The sequence below is a fragment of the Thalassophryne amazonica genome, chromosome 9 (genome assembly GCF_902500255.1).
Source record: "Thalassophryne amazonica chromosome 9, fThaAma1.1, whole genome shotgun sequence".
NCBI classification, from domain to species: Eukaryota; Metazoa; Chordata; class Actinopteri; order Batrachoidiformes; family Batrachoididae; genus Thalassophryne; species Thalassophryne amazonica.
The window spans coordinates 3,448,721-3,468,818 of record NC_047111.1 but is presented as its reverse complement, the minus strand read 5'-3'; the positions used below and the strand labels follow the sequence as shown (position 1 = coordinate 3,468,818).

Here is a 20,098-nt window from a genome sequence, read left to right as displayed (position 1 = left end):
TAAATTCTTTCATTTCATTCAAAGTTATTCAAACTTGGGTGAGCTCTAAATCGTCTGTTGGTGAAACGTTTCATTTCACCACTGTCACCACTGCGCTGGCTCCTGGTGGTGGGTCTTGTCAAAACCTTACATGTGCACTGAGCTTTGGGATAACTTGTGTATGTAATAATTTGGCACTGTCAGTGATGGGCACAGCAAACCAAAAAGTTAGCTTAGATAACTAGTAATCAGCTAACTGAAAAGTTATCTTTTTTAACGCTAAACCGATAAACTGCCTAAAAACTTATCGGAAGCAACAGATAACCGATAACTTTAAATTTTGCCTCCCATACGCTCTCAGCTACTAAGAAGCTGATTTTGAGTTTATACACCGACAAATGGTGATCACAAACCCAAACAGCCAATGAGCAGCACTTCTGTCTTTGTGCGTTCTGCCCCCTGCTGTAGGAAAGCGTAATTTACCCTGACAGGATACAGTGGTCCAGTGATGAGGCAGAGGTCTTGAAATGGAAAGCAGGTTTGAATTATGGTTTTGCTTTAAAAAAATTATTCTGGATAGAATAACTACATTAATGTAAACTCTTAAAATGTACAAAGTGATATATAACACATATCTGTTAATTTTAAAATAATGCACTCATTCTGAAGATTTGAACATTAACACGCATATCCCAAAAGGGGATTATGGGTAAACTAAGCCTCCGCTCATACTGATTGGTTGATTCATTCATTCTATGTAAAAGCCAACACAAGTGAATCAATGTAACATGTGTTGGTGTTTACAAATAAATGTGCTTTTGTAAAATATGTCATTTTTTTTCATTTGTATAAAAAAGAAAGAAATGTTAAGCACACATGTGATGACATCACAACTCTATCCGGTTAGGGAGACAAGGTTTCTTTCAATAACAGGAACTGTCAAAAAACTTGTGTGTTGGAGTTGTGAGGTGACAGGAATCACCTTTTGAATGCTTGAATAACGATGTCAGTCGCACAAAGAAATCAAATAATTGTGAAAACATGTTCAGTGCAGTGTTATAACAGATCAAACAGTCGCTCCATGAGGCGTCATAACATCCGATTGGTTAGCGGCTCGGTGCGGTGTCATAACGCATCAATTAATTGCTCCGTGAGGCGTCATAACATCCAATTTGTTAGCGGCTCGGTGCGGTGTTATAACAGATCAATCAGTTGCTCCGTGAGGCGTCATAACATCCGATCGATTAGCGGCTCGGTGCGGTGTTAGAACAGATCAATCAGTCGCTCCGTGAGGCGTCATAACATCAAGCCTGGTTCACATGACAAGATAATTAGGCCGATATCGGACCTGATCTTCCCCTTCCGACAATCTTAAGGACGCCCCGACAATCGTGATGACTCTAAATATAATCTTATCAGATATTCCTGCCGTGTGTGGTATGTTAAGAAGGATGTGAGGAGTTAAATGTGACATCCAGCAAATCAGAAAGCAAGGTGTTTGACCAGGGAATGTTTGTGTGTGAAATCTGTTTGTATGTGTTGTTTTTACTGTGTGGCTGACACACACTGTACAACTAAACCTGTCAGATCAATGATTTGTTTTTATCTCCACGTGTGGGGTCTCAGGTTTTGGAAACCTACAGGTAAATTTAAAATCCTGCGGTTGACAACACTGAGATCTAACTGGTCACCAGTAGATAGCAGTGTTCTATGCATTTTGACACCGGTTATATCACACAGCCTGAATCACAATTTCGGCTTTTGGAGAAGCAATCGGCACTTCTTCTGGCATTTTTACATAAAACAAACACAATAACAACGTCTATAAACCCAGAGAATATATTCACGAGAGTTTTAGGCACAATATACAAAGAGTTTAACGCTGTTGTCCGTGTGGAGCCTGATAAGAGCGTCTCAAATGCATTTCTCCTGTTGTGAACTTTTACCCATAATGCACTGCATACACACCATGTCCACACTAAAACCTTCAAAATTAGTGCAGTACTTACTTAACTAAAACATACGAGGGCTGTCAATAAAGTATAGGTCCTTTTTATTTTTTTCAAAAACTATATGGATTTCATTCATATGTTTTTACGTCAGACATGCTTGAACCCCCAGGATGTCGTGAGAGAACAGAGAAGTTTCAGAAGAAGTCGGTTTCAGCATTTTATCTGGATATTCCACTGTTAAAGGAGATTTTTTTAATGAAAGACGTGCGGACGGGCGGCAGCACAGGAAAAACACCTCCGTGTTGATAACCATTTGTAAAATCCAGGCAGCTTTTGATGGCTTTCAGTGGAGTAAGTATATGAGAAATTGTTTAACAGCAGGACATGTTCCAACTTGTCCTTAAGGCTTCCAACAGAGGTGTTTTTCCTGTGGCGGAGCGTCACGAAGCGCGGACCCGTCCGCACATCTTTCATTAAAAAAAATCTCCTTTAACAGTGGAATATCCGGATAAAATGCTGAAACCAACTTCTTCTGAAACTTCTCTGTTCTCTCACGACGTCCTGGATCAATAGAGCCTGAAATGTGGAGGTTTTCAGCTTGAACAGGCTGACGACGGCGGCTGAGAGCGCTGAGCGACGTCTCGCACCGTGGGAAGTCCTTAAAGCGACAGAATCACCTCAAAATCTCTCATCAGCCGTTACATCTTTCACTGAAAACCAGCTTAATTTTTCGAACCATGTCCACTTCGATGTGTCTCACAGCTTTAGAAAAAATTTTGATCAAACAAAGCACCAGTCTCTCAGCAACTTCTCAGACAAAGGAATTCCGACGAGGGGCTGGACGACTCCTCCCACAAGGAGTGCTCACAGGCGAATGACGTCACCGACAGGCGTGGAAAAACTCACGCATGCGCACGAGGGTTCAAGCATGTCTGACGTAAAAACATATGAATGAAATCCATATAGTTTTTGAAAAAAATAAAAAGGACCTATACTTTATTGACAGACCTCGTATATCTGATATTTTCACTATAAAACTTCAGACGTGACTTTAATTTAAATAACTTGTCCAAAATTAGTTTCATTAAAATTTTAACCATAAGTTAAAACTCTATGCCTCTGGATGACTTGGGTGATGTTGCCAGGGTATTAGTATGAGGTCAAAAGAAATTCCTTTGCCTGCAGAGGATAGAGCGGTTTCTTCTGGAACCAGTTCTTCTCTACTTGTAGAGGATAGAACTGCACATCTACTACAAAAAGCTACGCCTGCAAAAAATGTTAGCGGTCTAAAAATTTTCGGACCAAATCTTATCGGAAGATAACTGGTCCAATGATGGTTTTCAAAGTTATCTGAAAAGCTAATCCAATAATGAAAACATTATCTTCGATAATTAGCAGTTAGCGAAACTGTGCGCACCACTGGGCAATGTACAAATAAACAAAGTTCATCTGAATTAAAGCCAATGTGTATAAGAGGTTAAAATCTAAATAGTTTGGTGACCCTGAAACCTAAATGTAACAGTGGGGCTATGAGAGCGACTGGGATAAAAAAAAAAACCTTACCATTTCAAAGTCCTGTCCAACAACGCTGCTGAGGTGCTGTTTGTGTCTTCGATACAACTGGAATCAGAGGTGTATTTGCATCATGAATGGTTGTCCACAAGGAAAGACCATGAGGACAAGCATACATACGTCTCTGTACATGTTCTGCTCCCTGCCCTGATCTTCTGGTTTCATCGCTGCAGAAATGTTCTCCACAGTAAGACGCCAAACTTCTCTCTTCTCCCCCTCTGTTACAATCCTGCAAAACACCAAATGTATCTCAGGGGGTTTCTGTGGATCATGGCGCAGCGATCAGGCATCAAAACAAATGCTTGTTTACACCCCTATTCCACAGTGTGCCATTCTACTACAATCGCAGATGATCCAAAATTTGAAAAATGGGATGAAACAGGCTGGTTTACAGAGTGCAGATCTGGTAATCTGCCCAAAAATGAAAGTTAGGAGCACAATCAAACAAGTTTCAAGCCATACTGTCACGGACTGCCCCATTTAAAGATGTTCAAACACGACTGAAGCCATTAAGACTACGAACACCCAGAAGTTACCACATCATCATCATCATCATCATCATCATCGGCATAATCTTGTTTTTGAGCATTAAAGGACCATGTCAGATCAGCCTCAGTTGTTCAAGGGGTGACGATGTCGTATGTGGCTGCTCAGACCCAGAGCAGAATGGAAGAGTCGGGAATACTTTGTGCAGGAAACAGTGGGTGGTGAGCAAGGAAGGAGAAGCTGCTCTTTACGTCGCTGTCTCTTGTACTCTACTTCACAGCATCGTTGTTTCTCCATGTGGGCTGTTCCCTTAATGATGGTGCGCTTCCACTCAGTGTGGTTTTCGGCAAGGGTCTCCCAGTTGGCATAGTTGATGTTACAGTGATGAAGCGTCGCCCTCAGTTGGTCGTGAAATTGACGTTTGGGCGTACCTCTGGCTCTTGTGCCTGATTTGAGCTGTGAGAAGAGGCGATTTTGGGCCATCGTGGTCTCGATGCTAGAGAGATTGGTTCGGAGAAGCACAGATTCATTGGAGACATGGTCTTGCCATTTGATCTTCAGGATTGCACGAATTTTCTGCTGTTGGAAACGCTCCAGCTTTTTTATATCACTCGTATACAGGACCCATAATTCAGAACCATAGAGGAGGGTGGAAAGAATGATGGCTCGGAACACCATGATTTTCGTCTGGAGACTGAGATTGTGGTTCAGAAATACCTGTTTGGAGAGCTTCCCAATTGCTGCATGTGCGGCACGAATCCTGTTATCAATGTCTTTGTGCATAGTGCAGTCATTAGAGAGGTAGCTTCCTACCCACCCGGAAGCGAACATTTGCAAACATCAAACAAATGTTCATAGAATGTTTGTTTACTGTTCACCAAGTTTGTGAACGTTCATGTAATGTTTGTGACGTTTGTCTAATGTTTGCATGGAAGCAAACATTAGACAAACATGTAAGGAAACATTTGCAAAAATCAATCAAATGTTTATAGAATGTATACTTAATGTTCAGTGTGTTTGCGAACATTCACATAATGTTCATGGTGTATGTGCAAAGCTTGCCTCTAAATAAAAATATATATATTCTAAAACCATGAACATTATGTGAATGTTCGCAAACACACTGAACATTAAGTATACATTCTATAAACATTTGATTGATTTTTGCAAATGTTTCCTTACATGTTTGTCTAATGTTTGCTTCCATGCAAACATTAGACAAACATCACAAACATTATATGAATGTTCGCAAACTTGCTGAACAGTAAATGAACATTCTATGAATGTTCAGTTGAAACATCAACTGAACATATATATATATATATATATATATATATATATATATATATATATATATATATATATATATATATATATCTACAACTCGGAGCAGAATATAAATTTGAAAAGAGACGTCTCTTTTGCGTAATATTGTTTTTATATGCCCATGTGAGTATTTTATCATTTACATGCTTTATTTATTTTTTATTTTTTTGCAGATCTGTCCCTGTTTTGAAGACATGATCAGCAACATGAAGACACACTGCTTGGTTTGAACTTCTGACTTGTCATGCTTTGATAATATAGTGTCATTATTATAGTGCCTCTGTGGGTGTTCTTGCTCAGAGGTGCTTTATAAATTTGTAACTGTATTTTAGGCTAACTTGGGAAGGGGGGCATTGGACCTTTAGTGTAGACAAGCATGGATGGAAGTACTATCTGCTGGATTAGTAATTCAGATGAAGAGAGTGAAGTGGAGGATTTGGCCGTGGCAACTTTACCACGGTTGACTCCTGATTTATGCCAGAGGCAGGCCAGAAGACATGCTTACAAGCACAGATGGCAGACAAAGAACAGGGGCCAAAATACTCTTAAATACTTAGTAGTATTGATACAGCCATGGAAGAAGTTAGTGACTCACCTGAGGAGTCTGAACAAGAAGTGACTGTTGTTCAAATAGCTGCCAGTAATGTTTTGTGCGGGGGTGATCATGAAAGAGATGACACTGATTCAGATGCTCAGAGACATCATTTACCAACAGTGTCACATGCTTCTGTACATAAACTTGATAATATGAACACAAATGACCTCTTCGATAGTGATGATGACTGTGCAATTGATACACTGCATGAGATAGAGAATGCATCCTTGTACAGTGTCCCAAAGTCATGGGTGTCTTCGTTCAAGAACCTAAAGAAGCCTTTAGGTGATGGCCGTTATGAATTAGTCTACAAGTGTTGGTGGCCAAAAGAAGACAGCAGTGAGGCTACTGCATCAAAAATGAAGATGCTTGTAAGAAATTGTTCAGAACCGGACTTTGACAAATGGACACAGCGCAGAGGCAAGCCATTGGGAACATTCCTGGAATTAGAGAAGTGTGAGGCAGCACTTGCTAAACGAGAGGGTCTGTCTACAACTGAAAGTGAAAATAATGGAGAGGACTCCACAGACATAACACCACCAGGGAGAGCAGAGGCAAGAAGCCAAGATGATGTGGCTGATCAGGATAATGCGACGGCAGGTTGGTATTAATTCAGAAAATGTGGCAGTTGTAATTCGTTTGACAGAAATATTTCTGTTCATGTGTGCATGAAATAAATATAAAGAAAAGTGTATCCTTCCTCTCAATGTACATAACTTTTTATAACCAGAATTAAAATGTATATGCTGTCTGTTACTAGGCATTCAGGAAATTGAAGTTCAAATAACATGTTAGTGCACAGAAAGAGACTTTGTGAAAATAAGTTTGATTCAGTTGTGTTTTTGCATTGCCACAACTGTTTTATATTTTTGTGTGAATATTTAATTATTGATTGTAACTTTCATTACTGCCATAGGTTTTGCATGTGTAATTACTTCAAATTGTTTGTTTGCCCTTTACAAATGCGACCAATAATAATAATTTTTTGGGTTATTGTTTATTTTTCTTTTCAAAAGTAACCATGCCTGCTGTCATAAGAGCTGCCACATCAGTGATTCCATCCGACCAACCGGTTGAGCCTGAGCCAAACGCCATGATGGCAGTTCAGTCACACCAACAGCCCGATCATTCTAAATCGGAAAGTAGTAGTGAATCCACAGGTTTGTATTTTGTTTAAATGAGATTGTACAGCGACTTACTTTTAATATTGAGTGTTTATATTCTTTTGGCATAGAAACATCAGCTAGTCTTGACTGAGAACTGACACCTTCTGAACATGTGCCGGCAGTTGTGTGAAGACGCATGTCCTGCAGACAGCATCTGTTGACAAATTCTCTAAAGGATGCTCAAGATCAGGGGTGGGCAACTTGTTCCAGAAAGGGCCAAGAGGGTGCAGGTTTTCTTTGCAGCCACTGACTCCACCAGGTGATTTCATTGATTAATATCACTTTGAGCAGATTTAATCAGTGAAATCACCTGGTGGAGTCAGTGGCTGCAAAGAAAACCTGCACCCTCATGGCCCATTCTGGTCAACAAGTTGCCTACCCCTGCTCTAGAGTCTACAAGTTTTCATATAATGTACATTGAAAAAATTTGTATAGGTGTAATAAGTCTGGGGTGATAATACAGAGGTTTAGTGATTATGCATCTTGCACATTCTCTTGTCTAGCCAGTTAGTGGTTGTGTTTCCATATGTTTGTAATTTTCTTGGAAATGGTGATTATATATATGTCACTGCTTTTGTTTTTTGAAGCTTTGTCATCTGCAAGAAGACCTGCAGCTGAGCTTACGGCACGTCGTCATTTGGCAAGTGTTTCTGCTGCAGATGCACAGCTGTCTGAGATTCCTCGTGTTGAGTTGACGCCAACAGAAGGCAGCATCATGCAGATGCTGGGCATATTGATGGTATGTTTAATTTACTCAAGTTTTACCTTTTTATATTATACAATTATAAAGGGAGCTGTGGTGGCCTAGCACTAATGCACTGGTCCCTGTGTCAGTTTGAACTGTCCCCTTTTGTGTACTGCGCATGTGTCATTTCGGACAGTCAGCAGCAAATTAACAGAACATTGCCTTGTTTCTGCTTTAAACTGACTTTAGAATAAGAACAAGGTGAAAATCTGTGAATCACTGCTGGCGGTCTGAAATGACGTATGCAAAAGGAGACCGCTTTTTAACAACACTGAGTTCAAAGCTCATGTTGTGCTGTATGCGAACTAGGAGACTATGAAACACTGTGCACTCAGCACACCCTAACCCTTTTCCAGCTTGACTGTGTGTGTGTGTGTGTGTGTGTGTGAGCACTTCGTGGAGTAACACCGCTCTGCTTCACGTTGTGGTGTTTTAGACTCCGCCTCGTGCGTTCAAACAGTATAATGCATGGCTTCAAGTTGTTTAATCCTTATACCATGGTCCCACACAGTGAACTAACACACAAATACTTATTTAAGTTAACAGAACTTGATTAAAAATGCGTACGTATTTGGGACTAGTTTATGCCAGTCTCAAGATATTTTCATCCTTGCCAACCGTTATCATCTTCTTTCTCGTCTTCAATCTTGTCCAGGTCGTCGGATGTTAAATCTTTATGCCGTTGCTTTTGCTGTTCTTCTTGTTTTAGTGCAGTAGATAACTGAAACAATCTTTCAAATGGTGATACAAGCACCAAATTTGGGACATGTATTCTTTAGACATTATTCTTTTGAGAAACCAGACTATCCACTTGATTGTTCAGTAGGCGGCCAAGTAGGGGTCAATGAAGAATTACAGAGGTCAAGATTTACAAATGCTCCAATCATATTGAAAAGTATACCATATTCATCTGATCATACAGATACCAAAAATGTATCACTTAGTCTATCTTTGATTAAATGTCTTGACGTTATGGTGTGAAAACAGCATAAATGGTAACAAAGGTCAACCTCAGTTTGTACAGGGGGCCAAAATTAAAGTTGCTCCATCACTATTCACATTTACCACTATTTATTGTTTATCACTATTTACCAAAATTGGAGCTTGGAACTTTTGCCTCCCGTACAAACTGAAATTAAGCTTTGTCACCGTTTTTGCTATTTTTGACCCATAACTTCGGAACATTCAGTCAAAGATAGTCCAAACTATATCTTTTGGAATCTTTATGGTTGGACGAATAATGTGGTATAGTTTTCAATATGATTGCAGCATCTTTTAATTTTGATCCCTGTGTAATTCTCATTGACCCCTACTTGACTGCCTATTGAAAAATCGAGTGGATACTCTGCTTTTTCAAAAGAGTAATGTCTAAGGACTATTTGTGTTGAATTTGGTGCTTGTATCACCATTTGAAAGATTCCCCTGTAAATATTCCCAAATCTGCTGCACTATTTGCTCTCCTCCTCTTCCCATTCCTCAAACATTTAATTTAGGCCAAAAATATTAAAATTCACTTGGAAATCCATGTTTTATCACATTTGTTGTTCACCTGTCAAAACACAGCTGATCTGCGCCAACTGATTTGTGTGTTTCTGTGGTGCCGACCACAACGGAGTGATATTACAGTGACTTGCTGAACTACGTGTGCGTATTCACAAAAATAATGCATGCTAGTTAGACATGTAATTCTCACTGACCATGGTGTGTGTGTGTATATATATACACACACACACACACACACACACACACACACACACACACACACACACACACACACAACTGTATACTCTTGCTAAAGCAAAAAAAAAAAAAAAAAAAAATGACCTGTCCCAGCTGTTAAAGATTTTGTATATATGTTATCACTGTTAAACATTTGTACCTTTGTCTTCTTTCTCATGAGAACGGTGTTGTGCTGTTTTGCACCTAACCCTGAGACTGTACGTGTTATTCAACCTTGTTTTAGCATGCTGGGGTCAGGCTGAACTGGGAGTAAAAGAACTGAAGGTTGTTTTGACTGTTGTGATGTGATGCTTAGTGTTCCAGGCAGATGCAGAACAGCTGATAACTGCAACAGACGAACGAGATGTGCTGACCTTCGACGATAAGAGTAAAAGAAAGAAACTGTTTTTCCTTACAGCTGCACTTATTGACGTATGTGTTTATGTTACGGGAAGAAACTTGTCTCGCGTTGTCCCCCCCCCCCCCCCCCCTTAGGACAAGTTTTATGATGTAATGAGGGCTTCTCTAATAAAAAGAGTGGGAGCACAGGCCAGACTTTAGTGTAGCCTTGGTGTACAGCCTGGCCGCACTCCGCGCGTGATTAATTTGACTTTCTGTCTCACTGGTGTTTCTTGACTCTGTTTGTCTTATCAAGGTTTTAAGAATGTTTGGAGGAGAAAATACCCAACATTGACTGGGGGCTCGTCCGGGATCTCAACAACACCGGAGGTGTCCGGCGGAGGTCGTCAAGTCCAGACGTAAATCCTTGGCCAAGGTCCGATCGATTGATCGTGTCTGCAATTGTCGACCACCGTTGGCATCGTCTGGTTGACGAGATTTTCCAGAAGGAGACAGACAGGAGGTCGAGTCAGTGAGTAGAATTTCTTTGTAACAGTACTGAGTGAGTGGTGATCAGATCACATAAAACAGTTAAACTCCGTAAGCGATGATACAGAATCGTCTGTTAATGAAACACAGTTAAACTCTGTAAGGAGGGCGGACTCCTCTACGGTTGCGAGGAACGCACGTAGTTAAATTCCGGAAGGAGGGTACGGATTCCTCTGTTTTAATACGTAAAGGAAATCCCGGGTAGAAATACGTGCACTGTAAAAAGGCAGTTAAATCTAGCAGGGACGGCGGAGTCCCCTAATGCAGGACATTAGTTAAATTTCACGGGAGGGCGAGCTCCCCTGGCCTAAGAATACGCGTACGGTTATTAAAGGTGTTTCTATGTGTAAATAGTGTTTTGTGTAAGTGTAAATAGAATAACTGTGTGAAAGTGTAATACTTTGGACAACGTTAGTGACAACCGTGCGTGTGGAAGCGAAGGCAAGTGATTCCGCTTCCTACGGGCAGGTGAAAGGAATCAACCACACGACGGCAAATTAATTGTCACGTCCAAAGAAAGTGTGAAAACTTCAGATTTAGAACACCCTAGGTGTGCCCCCGTCTGAAGTCCAAATTATAACAAGGGATAATAAAAATGGGGGGTAAGACGTCTAAAAATAAGGAAAATTTATCAACTGACGACTGGAAATTTATGGAAGCAAAAAATCCAAAAGCAACAAAGAAATTGGAGACCTGGATAAATAAACATGACTTTGACGGACGACTGAACCTGATCAGCATACAGAAGCTAAAGAAGGAGTTAGAACAGGAACATAAAGGTGATGAGAAAAAGATGCAGAAAGTAGGGGCAGATTTAGTGGCATTTTGGGAGGAGGAAGCAGAGAACAGACAGAAGGGAGCAGAGAAGCGACGATTAGAGAAAGCAAGGAAAAAGAAAGCTGTAGGTAAGGCAGAAGAAGATGTGATAATTCAGCACAGAGAACCAGAACAGCCTCAACAACCACCGCCGGCTGGATCGTCGGTGACAACAACACCTTTATATCCCTCTCTACCACAGGATGACAATGTACCGCCACCACAGTATGATTTGGCAGTAAAACCTAAGGTAAAAAGAGAAAAACCAGAAAAACCACAAACACGCAGTCAAGCGAGAGTGCCTACAGCCCCTCCCATGGTGGAACACAGTGACCAGGGAGGTGCCTATCCTATGATAGAAGTACAAAATCCACGTGCAGGAACAGCAGGACATCGATCAACCATGCTCGTATATCGAACATGGAATGCTGATGATATCAAAGCAGCAGTCGACATGATACCATCGCCACATGTCGATATTGAGGGATTTATGCAGGATATAGAAAACATTAGAAGTTCTTACCACCTTAGTGGGCCTGAAGTCCAACAGGTGTGGATGAAAGCATGTGGCCCTAAATGGAGTCAGATACGCGGAGACTGGAATCCTGCAGACCAGGATGGCGTACCGTTGCCACATGATGATCCAGTCTTGCAAACACAAGTGAAAGCTATGATTACACGAGCAAAAGGTGTGTTAGGACCAAAAATAAATTACACTGAAATTACCAGGACAACACAGAAAGCAGGAGAACCATGGACAGAGTTTAGATGCAGATTTGAGAGTGTATTTAGGGTCCACAGTGGCATATTGCCAGGAACACCTGTGTATGAACAACAATTGAAAAACGCTCTGATCCAACATTCCAACAAGGATATAAAAGCTTGGATACAGAACCATTGGATTGGACTGCCAACAGGCACATTGGAAGAAACACACACCCACTGTTGTCATGCAGAAGAAGTCTTAAAGCAGAAAAAGACAGGAAACAGCGACAAAGGAGTGTATGTAGCACACGGAGATGGTGAAATATATTACCAACAGGGTAACTTAAGACAGCAGAAGCAGTGCAAACGCCCCCAAAAGCCATGGCAAAACAGACAAGGTGGACAGCCACAACGTCAAGGACCATGGCAACCGCGGCAGCAGCACAGGCAGGGAGGGCCACCATGTGGTCCCCTGATTTGTTGGAACTGTGGGAGAGAGGGACATATGTATAGAAATTGTCAGAATCCACCTACTGATGGAGCAGCAGGAGGAATTCCACAACGGAATAATCCTCCGCAGCCACAGTATCCACAATGACTAGAATCCATAATCTATGATTCCACATCAGATAGGCAGTCTGATTGTGATATGGATCTGTGTGCCTTACTGGGAAATCCGGTACCAAAACCAGAAGTGACTTTGTTGGTAAATGGACGACCAGTGACATTCCTTTGTGATACAGGAGCATGTAGAACCACATGTAATGACAACATACCTGTCCATCAATTGAGCAACGAAATTTTTAGGGTTCGCTCTGCAAATGGACAAACATCAGACGTCCCTGAACGTTGACAGATCCATTTGGCCTGACATGTACTATGTCAGTGTTGAACATGCCACAATGTCCAGTTAACCTCTTAGGACGAGACGGATTGACTGCATTGGGCTTGTCCATAATTGTGGAACAAGGGAAATTAGTTGTTGAGCGCACAGGAGGCGTTAACATGGTAAGAGAAGAAAGCGATGACCCCACATTCCACTATTACTATACATTTGACATTTCAGAAGAAGATGCTGCAGGATGGGGTAAAGATGTCGTCTTGCAAGCGACAGCCCTACTAAAAAATCCTGAACAACAGATGTCACCACCTGACCTGCATGTCACAATGTGGCATAAAGATCCTCCAGGTGGTGACTATGAAAACAAATTGAAAAACGTTTCACCTGTGAAGCTGACAATGACCGATTTGATTCATGATGGCAACTCAACAGCTGTCATAACAGTGACAGGTGCCACTGAAGATGTTTTAAAATTGAGATTCACAGGTATGCCATTACATGTGTCACTTTGTAAGCCATATTTGACAGAATGGCAAGAATTGGGACTGACAGTCATAACAGCTTTGTCAGCCACTCATTGGAGCAGAGTTGGACCACGAACGGAGTTCAGTCCATCAACTAAATTGTATAAAGTGCCAGTTAATGTCTCATTGGTGCTGACAGCTGGAACACATATTGATGTGTCCACTTCACAATCCTGAGTGTTTCAGTTGAGTCCTGACGAAGATGATCTTCTCTCTTCGGTACCATCAGGATTGTGGACAACAGGTCCTTCAGACGTAGGACTGATTAAAAATGCACAACCTGTAGTTATACGACCAAAAACAGAATACAGACCATGTGTAAGACAGTATCCATTGAAACCTGATGCAATTGAAGGAATCAGGCCAGTAATAGAGGATTTATTAGCAGCAGGAGTAATAGTGCCATGTCCAGATTCACCATGTAACACACCCATATTTCCTGTGAAAAAGGCTCCGCCCTCAGTGGGATGGAGAATGATTCAAGATCTGCAGGCAGTAAATGCTGCTGTGATTAAAAGAGCACCATGTGTCCCAGATCCACACACCTTGTTAAATTCGCTGAGACCAAATTCTAATAGTTTCTCAGTAATTGACATAAGTAATGCATTTTTCTCTGTGCCAGTACATCCAGATAGTCAATTCTGGTTTGCTTTTACCTTTAAGGGACAACGATATACATTTACCAGATTACCGCAGGGTTACGCAGAGAGTCCAACTATTTATTCTCAAGTCATGTCAGCATGTTTAGCCAATTTCGTTCCACCGGCAGATAGCCAACTATTAGTGTATGTTGATGACATTCTGATTGCCTCTGACACACGAGAAAACTGCATAACTGACACAGTAGCATTATTATGTTTCTTATTTGATAATGGCCACAAAGTGAGTAAAAACAAAGTTCAGTTGTGTAGGGATAAAGTAAAATATTTAGGACATGAATTATCAGCCACTGGGCGCACGATCCTGTCTGACAGGAAGGAAGCAATTTTGCACGCTCCAAAACCACAGACCAAAAAGCAGATGATGTCATTTCTTGGACTGACTAATTACTGCAGGGCATGGATTCCCTGTTATGCAGAATTGACTAGTCCACTTTCTGATTTGATGTACAAAGATGATATTTCAATGTCAACTGTGCTGGAATGGAACAAAGAAGCTGAGGAAGCCAATTTGGCGGATTACATGAGAAAAATGTTAGAAGGACAACGAGGGAGAGTTCCAAACACTGATGATCCCATTTCTCCACAGGAGGACCCTAAAGTGGTACCTGGAGACTGGGTGTTGATAAGAAGCATCAAGAGAAAAACACTGGCATTCACCTAAATGGGAAGGGCCCCATCAAGTACTACTCACAACACCCACAGCCTTGAAAATTGGGGAAAGAAGTACATGGATTCATTTAACTCACTGTAAGAAAGTCATTTCTGCAGACACAGACAAACAGTAAGAACAGTAGGACAAGACTAGTAATAGTGTGTGAGCTTGGTGTTAAGATCCAGGTTAGACACGAAAGCTAGCAGAAGACATTAAGAAGCCACTGTTCTGAACATAGGTGTGCTGTAGTGTGCAGAAATGGCGAAAGAAAAAACAAAAAGAACGAGGGTTTCTGGACCCCATGGACAGTCCTTGTTATGCTACTTTTCTTTTTTGGATTGAGCTTATTATTAAAAGCCATTAGCACGGGACATGATAATAAGGATCACCTCCGCAGATTGCAGAGACCAAAAAGAAGTAACGAAGACCCCAGTCCAATGATAAATGCCACAGTACATAGCTGTGATAGGAACAATGCGTACCGATTTGGTGTACAAGCCTGCATTCCTAGAAATGCTTCTGTGGTCATCTCTGTACCATATAGTGCTCTTACCCATGGAATATGGGATGGTGGGGATGGTGACAGAGGGACTAATTACGGAAATAGTTTCTCATGGTATATGACCAATGATCAACAAGATAAGAGATGGGAAACGTTGGTAGCCGATGAATGGAGTAGATGGACACCAAGATGGGCACAAACCGAGTGGGCTAAGTACCAGAGTCAAATTCTCAAAATGTATCAAACAGATGATAAGCTGTCTATAGTGGTGAATACCACAGAAAAAGGAACCATATTCCCACCTGATATAGAGGGAGACTGTTGGTTGTTCCTCCTTTGAGTATACAAACCAGGAAAAGATCCGTATTTCCATTTTTTCCTCTGTGAAACAGATAGAGTACAGCAACCAATATTGACCGAATTAAGTACGTCAAAGGGGTGTCCATACAAGCAAAGGGGGGTGCCCATACAAGCAAAGGGGGTGTCCATACAAGCAAAGGGGGTGCCCATACAAGCAAAGGGGATGTCCGTACAAGGCACAAAAGACATGAAGGCAGATGACTGGTTCCTAGTAACTACAGGAATTAGTGGACAAAATAACAATTGGCTTTTAATGGCAGAACAAGCAGGACTAGCAGCAAAGAAGGACTGTGTTGTATGTATGGGACCCAGACCTATATTACAGGTAATACCGGCAGCATTACCCAAAGACTGTCTGCTGACTGTTATGACACAGACATACATTGCAGCAAACAACAATTGTTCTAAGTGGGACAAGATCTATCCATTGACCAAATTGACTAAGACCAAACCGTTATTTTCAAGCAAAGTTGGGCATGCTAACCATACATGTGTACACTTGACAGGGACAAGTAAGACTTTGGGTAGCTTAAACCACACTGCCTGGTGTAAGAATGTGGTCCATAGTACTCCCACATTCAAACCTGTCGGTAGGAGTGACGTATGGTGGTGGTGTGGTGATAACAGAATCTTTGACAGACTGCCACGAAATGTGTCAGGTTATTGTGCATTAATATCATTATTGTTACCAGTTAAAGCTATACCCATGACCCCTGAAGACGTTACGACATATGCAGCCTCTCTTATTCCTGAAGATTGGCAGAAAGGCATAGCCAGACATAGAGTAAAAAGAGATTGGAAAGGAGTGGGAAATCCAACATATATTGATGCAATAGGAGTCCCCAGAGGAGTGCCTGACGAGTATAAACTGGTTGATCAAATAGCAGCTGGATTCGAATCTTCCATCTGTTGGTGGTGTTCAATTAATAAAAATGTGGACAGAATAAACTACATCCACTACAATGTACAGAAATTAGGAAATTGGACTGAGGAAGGATTTAAGGCTGTCCATTCACAGTTAGAAGCCACGTCCCTTATGGCCTTCCAGAACCGTATTGCTCTGGATATGTTGTTGGCAGAGAAAGGAGGTGTTTGTGCCATGTTCGGAGAACAATGCTGCACATTCATTCCCAACAACACGGCTGCAGACGGCAGTCTCACTCAAGCCATCGACGGGCTGAGGACGTTGAACAGGAAGATGAAAGAGCACAGTGGAGTAAACACCGAAGGCTGGGATTGGTGGCTGGAAGGGATGGGAAGATGGAGGTCTTTGATTTCTTCACTATTAGTGTCTATAGCAGTATTTGCTGCAATTCTAACATTGTGTGGATGTTGTTGTATTCCATGTCTCCGAGGCCTTGTAAATAGAATGATAACCACAGCAATAAGTCCAGGACCAGGAGGGGGACCAGCATCATATCCACTCCTGGGGCAAGACGACACCGAGGAGGACGATGACTCCCATGACCTGTACCCAGACCAATGGAAGTATGATGACCCAGACACCGATGATGGTGACAATGATGACATCACCTCTGGGGTGTAAGCCTATAGAACATACCATGATGAACCTCTTAGTGAAAATCTCAAAAAAGAAGTGCTAAGCTGGGTGATGCCTACTGTATGTTTAACAGGCGATAAACAGGAGGGGAATGTTAAAGATTTTGTATATATGTTATCACTGTTAAACATTTGTACCTTTGTCTTCTTTCTCATGAGAACGGTGTTGTGCTGTTTTGCACCTAACCCTGAGACTGTACGTGTTATTCAACCTTGTTTTAGCATGCTGGGGTCAGGCTGAACTGGGAGTAAAAGAACTGAAGGTTGTTTTGACTGTTGTGATGTGATGCTTAGTGTTCCAGGCAGATGCAGAACAGCTGATAACTGCAACAGACGAACGAGATGTGCTGACCTTCGACGATAACAGTAAAAGAAAGAAACTGTTTTTCCTTACAGCTGCACTTATTGGCGTATGTGTTTATGTTACGGGAAGAAACTTGTCTCGCGTTGTCCCCCCCCCCCCCCTTAGGACAAGTTTTATGATGTAATGAGGGCTTCTCTAATAAAAAGAGCGGGAGCACAGGCCAGACTTTAGTGTAGCCTTGGTGTACAGCCTGGCCGCACTCCGCGCGTGATTAATTTGACTTTCTGTCTCACTGGTGTTTCTTGACTCTGTTTGTCTTATCAAGGTTTTAAGAATGTTTGGAGGAGAAAATACCCAACACCAGCAGATTTTGTTCTAGATTTGGGGGGAATGGGAACTTCTGTATTAAGGTAGTAACATTTATGTGTACATTTTATGTTCCAGGAGAAGCAGAATGAGCTCATCTGCAAAATTGATGCACTCCTCACAGAAAGTGTCCGTTCCCGAACATACCAGGAGAGGGAACTTGAACTTGATGATGAGGATGCTGCTGAGATGATTGTTAGAAGAATGTCCAGTTCTAATCCGGAAATGCGAGCTACAACAAATTATAAGCAGTGCCTGGAAGTCTTGGGCCTTCCTGTAAAGTCACTTGAAGAAGTGAGTTAATACTTTTACATTTGTCTATCCTCTTCACTTACCAAAATTTTGTTTTATTTTTTTAGAGTATATTATGAAACAACATGCTGTATTTATGGCATATACCACTTCTGAGTTTTCTCCATTGTGGTAGCTGATACATAACTTGAGAAAATTCTGCAACCAGTAGCTTGATAAAAATATAGGGCCTGTACAATAGGTTGTTGCGTTGAGAATACCAATTCTGACCATGCTGCTGAAATTGTATAGTATCTTAATAGTAAAATGTGTCTCATTTCTTATGAGTAACAATGGCAATTTTCAACTTGCAGCTGAAGAGTGCCAATGAGAAACTTGATGGTGAGGACAAGGGAGCCAGGCGCCGAAGGAATGCCCTCATCAACGCTTTGACTGCATATGCCCCTGGAATTGGACATGGAAAGAATACTATAACCAGCATTGTCAGGGACTGCTTGTATGCTATAGCCCCAGTTTATCTCTGGCAGTGCTTCAGCAGTCAGGGAAAGTCGGGAACTGCCAAAGGCAGCCTTGCCAGGGATCTTCCACAAATTTATAGGGTTCTCATGGCAGCTGTAATAGCTATTACATCAATGGACAGCAACACTATAATTTCTACGATTAGTACCGTAATACGAAGCTGTCCCAACAGAGCAGAATCAAGGAAGTATAGACAGGACCATCCTGAACTTTTTCCTGACCAGCAAAAGGAGAATAAAACAACTGAGGACACCATAATCCACCCAGCCATTGCCATCAGCTCTGTCAATGGTAGGCCTCTCTCCTCTGATGAGTACTCCGAGGAGGACATTCCGGCCTCATCTCCAGAGTGCTCTACCAGACAACAGTCTCTTTTTCCATTAATGAATCTTCAGAAGACACGTGGGTGTCGTCTTCTGAATCTGAAGAGGTACTGGAGGTGGATTATTTAGATGACTGTGATGACAGCCAATCAGAGTAGAGATGCACCATGACATCAGGTCATGGCAGAATCCACTTCCAAATTGCAGGGTGTCAGATCAGTGCCAAAACCACATAAAAAAAAAAAAAACACCATAGTGCCATACGTTACCATTTCCCTCGGTCGAGGAGCAGTTTCCTCACATGGAGATACGCCTTTGTTTTTTTGTTTTTTTTTCAGACTCCGTTAAAATGTGGTGAATGTCTCAATGTCACAGATAATATAATAAAGCATAATGCTCATTTCCATTGTGTTGTATCTGACTGCCATACTATTTTCAACGTCTGTATGTAATAAAACTTGCAGTATTTTTTTTTTCTTTCACTTTTTGTACTTTTTTTTTTTTTTTTCCCTCTGGAAATATTGCTTGCAGTGTGTTATAACTTAAGTTTCTTGTCTGCATGAAAACATTTGGGGTGGTTTGTTTCATTTGATTTCCAAGTCATCGGAATAAAACACTGAATTTTGAAACATTCATAGTTTGTTTTACTTCACTTTTTGGTTTTCAATAGAGTAAACCTTTCATACAATCAAATTGTAGGCCAATGCCTGCATGTAAATGTATAATGTTGGCATATATAACATACAAACATGAACAGCTGAAGCGGGATATGTCCCACTTCAGCTGAACATTCCAGAAATTTTCATTGATTGCAATTAATGAAAATTTCTGTAATGTTCAGCTGAAGCGGGACATGTCCCGCTTGCAATCAATGAAAATTTCTGGAATGTTCATATAACGTTCATATATGAACGTTATATGAACATTATACAAATGTCCACAAACATTATATGAACAGTTGAAGCAGGACATTCAATGAACATTTGTATAATGTTCATATAATGTTTGCATACAAAATGTTACATGAACATTATACAGATGTTCACTGAATGTTCTGCTTCAGCTGTTCATACAATGTTTGTGAACGTTTGTGAACATTTGTATAATGTTCATATAATGTTCATGTGCAAACATTACCTGTCCTCATTCTTTGTTCATCTGACGTTCATGCAGTGTTCATGGCTTGTTTGCAAACGTTTGCATGCAAACGTTATATGAACATTCAAAAAACGTTTGGTTTCCGGGTGGGTAGGTAGGGGAAGGCTTCCACGGTCTCAAGGACTT

General features: G+C 41.2%; 1 protein-coding gene across 1 annotated transcript in view; it reads right to left on the bottom strand.

The window, feature by feature from the left end:
* The window catches only part of mks1 (MKS transition zone complex subunit 1), a 189,312-nt gene that overhangs the window by 66,861 nt on the left and 102,353 nt on the right, over positions 1-20,098 (bottom strand). The gene's annotated exons all lie outside the window — the stretch shown is intronic.